At 44.8% G+C, this 7,684-nt stretch overlaps 1 pseudogene; it reads right to left on the bottom strand.

The window, feature by feature from the left end:
- Positions 1-7,311: 7,311 nt before the first annotated feature.
- On the bottom strand, positions 7,312-7,430 carry LOC146028525 (5S ribosomal RNA; annotated as a pseudogene).
- Positions 7,431-7,684: the final 254 nt, after the last annotated feature.

Here is a 7,684-nt window from a genome sequence, read left to right as displayed (position 1 = left end):
TACTTGTTGGAATGATCCTGAGGCGCAGAAATGCAAGACCGCCAGCAGCTGAGTGTGAGGCGGAATTGCCGTCGTGAGCCCATGACAAGGTTCTAGATCACTCACAATTAAAGAGAGTATATCTAGAATGACATGTGGGGGTAACCGGTACCTAGTAAGTACCTCATCATCGGGCATCCCAAAGAGTGTCACCCGTGTGCGAAAGATTCTTGCACGTCCTGGCCTCCTTGGGCGATGAGTGGGTTGAGCCACAAGTGCCCTTAGCCCATTAGCCACAAAGTCCATCATTGCTTCAGCAACCTACAATAAAATGATCAAATGAAATGGAACACCTATGCAAAGAATGCTCATCCCAAAAAATTAGTAGAATTATATGAATCCATACGTACAATAGACGGCCGCCCAGTCAAGTCCCGAATATCCATAATGATCTACAATGATGTAACAATAATATTACCTCACCACACAACTATGTAAACACAAATATCTCTATTACATTTAACACCTAAACACTAATTCAGTATTATATGTAAGAACAATTGATCATGTAGTCAGACACATGAATGACAAATTGAAAGAAATATGTTAGGTGAAAATGCATGGGACATCAAAGTGTGCGCCTTCAGATGGTGTGAAAGGGAATGTTGTAACATGAATAACCTCCATTGTGAACTGTAACAGTATGGGACACATTTCAGCTATTGATGGGACATGTAGTTCACCAATATATGGTGGCCCACAGGTTTAACACATGTGTGTTAAATGGTGGACAGCTAACATGATTCATTAATGCTAACAAGCCTTTGCTGACCAAAAAATCTTTGATATGTGAACAAATGTTGCATACATTATTACCCTTACACTGTTATTTTTTGTGGTAACAGTGCAGCATCAATCAGGGAACACAAGGGGGGTGGGAAGAGAGGCATAAACATACATCACATACATTTCACATGTATCTAGAAAAGTTCGAGTTAGTATTTAGTATTTGGTATTTTCAATACGGTTTAGTTGGTGGACAGCTATTGGGAAGAAGCCTTTTGTAGTTCTTGTCGTCTTTGCTGGGATGGACCTAAAACGTCTGCCTGACGGAAGGGGTTCAAACAGGTTGTGGCCAGGGTGTAGCTTGTCCGCCAAGATCTTTCCTGCACGCTTATTGACCCTGGCTAGGTATAGTTCTTGGACAGTGGGGAGCTCCGCCCCAATGATCTTTTCTGCCATCCTCACCACTCTTTGCAACCTTCGTCTGTCATTCTCGTTTGCTCCTCCATTTGTGCTTGTATAGAAAGACCCTCCATAAATAAACACTCATCACCTACATGAGCCTCCAGATTCCACGTTTGCAGCATGGCCCTATAACCCCAAAGTGTGTCTGTTGTTATCCATTTGTATGGACTAGTCTTTACTATATTATAGCAAAATGTAATCAGCTGTGCGACATAACAAACTGTACCTAAATAAGTCAGTAATGAGGCATTACGTCTACTTACCACTGCCTGCCAGCTCCACACCCATTTCCGGCTCAACGTTGCTTGGTGGTGGGTAGTTGGGTAGGGGTAGGTCTGGCTCATCATGACCAGGGTAGCTGGGTGGTGAAGGAAGGGGGAATGAGGAGGTTGGTGAGTGGCTAGGGGGAGGGGTGTGTGTAGGGGGAGTGGAGGTGAAGTTTTCCGCCTCATGGCGGCCCTCCTCCTCCTCCATCTCCACCTGTCCCGCCTCCTCCACCTCCACCTGGCCCTCTACCTCCACCTCCTGGGCCACCTCCAGGGCCTCCTCATGGCCCTCCTCACGGGCCTGTCTGGCTCTCTCCCACGCTGTGGGTTAAACAAACAAAATGGTTGAGTGTCATTTGACATTCTAATTACTATAACAAGTACATATCATATCCACATTAATGCATGTGATAGAGGAAGTATCACACATATAGTATATGCCATTTCTATATCATCAACACCCAATTGACCTCATGTAAAATAATTATTTAATAATGTGAAAATGAAAACATTCACTGTTAATTACGTGTGTTTTGCATCAATACTCACAGCGTTCGAGACGCCGCCTCAAAAGCTGGAGTAAATCCGGCTGCCGCCGACGCAGGTCGGACCATCGCCTCTCCAGCTGGGCGACGGTCCTCCGCACATTTGTGCACGCGAATATTCGGCGCCGGATATTTGCAGCCCGGCGCTTGTCCCTATTTGAAATATACGGACCTGCCTGCCCCAGCCTCCACTCCATAACGGAGACCAGGGCCAGCAGCTCCGCAGTGCTGAAGGGCGCTGCTCTTTGGTATGAAGCTATTTTAGCAATGGCGCATGAAAAATATTCATGTCCTGTGATTGGTTGTTAAGTGTAGTATTTGGTATTAACTTTATTATTCATTTTGACATGCACAATGTGTATGCGCTACAAGAATCGGCTAAAACATCGCACCGCCAAGCAACACTTGCTATCGGTTGGCATCGCATAGCTGTACTTCGCATTACTTACTGTATGCATTTATGTGTATGCGTACATTTATAAGAAAAAACACATACACATACTTGCAGTTCTCCTGACTACACCATTATATTGGACACATTATACACCTAAGCTGGCTGCCTGCCTGCCTGCCTGCCTGGCTCCTACTTCAAATATATTTTAAAAAAAACACCCAACAAAATATATATATATATATATATATATATATATATATATATATGTCAGCATTTACCTATATGGAATAAAAATCGTTTGAAAAATTTTACCAAAGTGGTGAGTGCCCTTTTCCTTCCAATGTATACTTTGATGTTCGGTCATCTGTAGGAGCACCTCCCATTTAAACCTGATACTTACTAGGGTGCAGACTTTACATAAAAATTATATATGTGATAATAAATATTAAATCTACAAAGAAAATTATCACCAACACATACGAAACATACATGGTGAAAAAAGTACGAAAAACAATCTACTCACCAGACATGGATGATAACCTCAGCTACAATATTGGAAACATAAAAAACATTTTAAAATCTATGAACAAGGTATAAGTGTGACCTGCAATATTGGTCTAAAATCAATACACCTCAAACATAATACGTAGTGCAATTGATATTGGCATTAAAAGGCCATGGTGCCTAATTGTCAATTTCGAGGACACAAAATTAACATACTTTTCCACCTTGATGGGTGTAATTGATCAGAAATTGGGTTGGTCTGTGCAACATTCAAAAATGTACCTGAAGAATCTTTGGGCAACAGAGTCCCGCAGCTGGTATCCCCGACGGCTTTCCGGGGAGTGGGATGGGCGCAGGGGAGGATCTTGCGGCTCAGATGGAACATCCCACTCATCAAAGGGTATCTCACGCCGCACAGCTATGTTGTGAAAGAATGCACACAAGCCCACAATCCTCAACACCATTTCAGGCGCATACTGTAAGTCACCACCAGTCCGGTGGAGCACTCTAAATCGACCCTTTAACAGGCCAATTGAGAGCTCCACCACTTGCCTGGTGGCAACATGCGCCCTATTGAATGCCTCCTGTGGGCCTGGTGCTGGGGAGCTGTACAGCGTAAGCAGCCAGGGTGTACATGGGTAACCGGAGTCACCCAGAAACCACGCATCACGGCCTTCAAGCTCTTGGAGTCTCTGCCAAATCCCGGTTTGTCGGATAACATGAGAGTCATGGGCACTTCCAGGAAACTTGGAGTTGAAGGCGAGAATTTCCATGGATGGGCCACATACCACCATCACGTTGAGTGAGTGGAACAATTTTCGGTTCCTATAGATCTTCTCACTTCGTGATGGAGGCACAAATGGTACATGGGTGCCATCCACAGCCCCTATCACATTAGGGAAGCCAGCAATTTGATGGAATGCATGCTGGCTTCTGTGAAGGGTCTCTTGGACAAAAGACATGGCCATGAAGTGCCCCTTGCGCCTAAACATGGCTGACGTCACACGCCTCAGGATTCTGCTGAAAGCAGGCTGGGATATTCCAGCAAGTACTGCCACTACTTGTTGGAATGATCCTGAGGCGCAGAAATGCAAGACCGCCAGCAGCTGAGTGTGAGGCGGAATTGCCGTCGTGAGCCCATGACAAGGTTCTAGATCACTCACAATTAAAGAGAGTATATCTAGAATGACATGTGGGGGTAACCGGTACCTAGTAAGTACCTCATCATCGGGCATCCCAAAGAGTGTCACCCGTGTGCGAAAGATTCTTGCACGTCCTGGCCTCCTTGGGCGATGAGTGGGTTGAGCCACAAGTGCCCTTAGCCCATTAGCCACAAAGTCCATCATTGCTTCAGCAACCTACAATAAAATGATCAAATGAAATGGAACACCTATGCAAAGAATGCTCATCCCAAAAAATTAGTAGAATTATATGAATCCATACGTACAATAGACGGCCGCCCAGTCAAGTCCCGAATATCCATAATGATCTACAATGATGTAACAATAATATTACCTCACCACACAACTATGTAAACACAAATATCTCTATTACATTTAACACCTAAACACTAATTCAGTATTATATGTAAGAACAATTGATCATGTAGTCAGACACATGAATGACAAATTGAAAGAAATATGTTAGGTGAAAATGCATGGGACATCAAAGTGTGCGCCTTCAGATGGTGTGAAAGGGAATGTTGTAACATGAATAACCTCCATTGTGAACTGTAACAGTATGGGACACATTTCAGCTATTGATGGGACATGTAGTTCACCAATATATGGTGGCCCACAGGTTTAACACATGTGTGTTAAATGGTGGACAGCTAACATGATTCATTAATGCTAACAAGCCTTTGCTGACCAAAAAATCTTTGATATGTGAACAAATGTTGCATACATTATTACCCTTACACTGTTATTGTATATCATCTCTACAATGACCATGGGAGAGCTTACCTTAGACCCAGCCACAATACAGATCTGGAGACAAATGAATCTAGCATCAAACCACTATTTATAGGCCTATCACATGTGTTGTGCATGACATCAGTGATGACTATTGCATGACTTGTGGGGTGGATTTACAAATGGATTGGGTTACTTTTTAATTTAAAATTTTTGGTACATTCACAACAATAGCACAGTACTAATGAACATTCACAGATAGCATTTATGATTTTATAACGTTGGAGGTGGCCATTATAGAAAATATTACAACATTTCACCTAAATTAGACTTTGAAGGTACGCCAGGTTTTGTAAATTCGAATTGGCGCTACTATGGGCGTGGCCTATGCGCTGCACAAACAGCACGGCATATGCAGCCGTACGGAACGCTGCCGCAAAAAAAAAACACAGGGTGGGGCTGAAGTACACCACTGACAGAAATAGTATATAAAGGTGTGCTAGAACCACAAAATGGTGTTGCAAACATGGCTGGCTCTCAATCTGAGGGAGAGCAAGACTTCCAGAGCCTCATGGAACGCCTGGACTCCAGCACCTCCTATGTGCCCCTCCAACAACAGGCATTTGGAGGAGAGCAGGCAGCTGGGCCATCTTCTGCCTCAGCAGAATCATTGGGAACACAGCAGGTGGCTTCCCAAGATAGTAGCATGGCCAGCACTTCAGGTACAGCGACAGGTGGCCGTGGGCGTGGCTGTGGTCGTGGTCAAAAGAGCCCAACAGAGGATCCAGACACCAGGAACATGGCATTCGAACCGCAGGAGCTTGCCATTCTGGTACCCCGTGCAAGGGATTGGATAGAGTGTCCACAGGAGAAGCTGACACACACCAGGAAATGGAAGATTTGGGAGGACATAACCGCGGAGATTAATGTGGTAGCTCCACAAGTTCGTGAGAGGGAGCATGTGAAGAAGAGGCAAGTTAAAGTGTGCTACATTTGTGCAGAAGTAGACCAGTAATGTTTGTATTATATGTTAGATGGAGTTGGTGAATGGTCGGTCACGTTGCTAGGAGCAACAGACATGATTGGCATGTCTCTTATTCTATATTTATTGGAGGCTGAGTGGGAATGTTTGTTCTAAGTGTTGTGTTTATAGTTTAACATAATGTAAGTTATGTAGAATGAAGCACACGTTGAAATCGGTAGCAGATTACAATGCATGCTACATCAAACGTCAGGGGTGACATGTATTAATATGAGAACTTTGCATGCAGGTGGCGCAAATTCAAAACCAACCTGAAGAAGAAGCTGACCAAACGGCGGGACCACAGCCAAACCTCTGGGGCTGGCCCCATGCCAGCAAAACTGAAGCTCACCCCCCTGGAAGAGATGGCTGTTGGCTGCATAGCCATAGAGGAGATCCGGGGGGTGAGCAACATGGATAGCGAGGCCCCAGCGGAAGTCTTTGCTGCTTATGTAGAAGGTAATTGTTTGGCATGGCATAAGTAGTTTGTACTAATTTTCAAGGAATGTGTTGTAATTGTAATTTTCTCTTTCACCAGCATCCCCGCCGTTTGGTCAGGCAAGTCTTCAGGAGGTGGAGGAGTCTGTGCCACCTGCCACCACTGCCAGACATGTGCAGCAGCAGCAGCCACCGGCCACACAGGATGTGGACGGGTGGGTGGAGATGCTTGGCCAGATTCACCAGCAGGGAGAGATAGCATCAGAGCGGCTGCGTAGGACGGAGGAGGTCATGATGGGTCTTGTCAGCACCCAGCAGTCCGTAGCTGCCAGCCTGCGGGTGCTGGCAGATCAATCCTGCCGGATGAATGACCTCCTCCAAGACCTTGTTACCACTAATCGGGCCCTATTGGCAGCCGTCTCTGGTGCTTTCCCACCACCAGCACTCCCTGCTAGCAGAAGGGGAAGAGCATCAAACATCATCGGGCCCACCTGCCCCACCATCCCAACGTGGCCGTGGGCGAGGAGCTGCTGCTGCACGTGGCAAGGGCCCTTCCAAGGCCAAAAAGCCCCACACATGAACTTGTGTCCACATTAATCTCCACCCTTAGCTTCCAAGATCAGACGAGATTGGGCGTATCCAATGTGGTATGGCTGTAGTTGAGACACATGCACTTTTTTGCGTTCTACTTCTATAACCAGGTAAGCTAATAAAAAAGTTTCCTAACTGTATTGGCTTACTGAAAAAAATCATGTGTTGGTAATGTAAAAAGACCTACGGGACATAATATTAGCAGGTGGTCTCAAATTAAACTACTTTAGAGGCTCAACACTGTTTAGCTGCCAAAAGCAGTTGGAATTGGTCCGAAAAAGTGTGGTAAGTCTTTAGGTGATGGCTATTGTGTCTGTTTGACCTCTCCCAAATGTCTGTATTGGCAATAAAAAGAAAAAGTTTCCAATTTAAATAGCTAGAGAATAAAAACAATTTGCCAGTAATGGGAAAAATCCTACAGCATCTGGTGTTCCCATGTGGTCTCCCACCCAAGTACTAACCAGGCCCAACACTGCTTAGCTTCCAAGATCAGACGAGATTGGGCATATCTAATGTGGTATGCCTGTAGGTGAGATACAGTCACTTTTTTTGCCCTCTTCTACTTCTATAACCAGGTAAGCTAATAAAAAAGTTTCCTAACTGTATTGGCTTACTAAAAAAAAATCATGTGTTGGTAATGTAAAAAGACCTACAGGACATAATATTAGCAGGTGGTCTCAAATTAAACTACTATTGAGGCTCAACACTGTTTAGCTGCCAAAAGCAGTTGGAATTGGGCCAAAACAGTGTGGTAAGTCTTTAGGTGATGGCTATTGTGTCTGTTT

Source organism: Crinia signifera, chromosome 8, assembly GCF_055691185.1.
Source record: "Crinia signifera chromosome 8, ASM5569118v1, whole genome shotgun sequence".
Lineage (NCBI taxonomy): Eukaryota > Metazoa > Chordata > Amphibia > Anura > Myobatrachidae > Crinia > Crinia signifera.
This window is presented reverse-complemented; position numbering and strand designations above follow the sequence as displayed.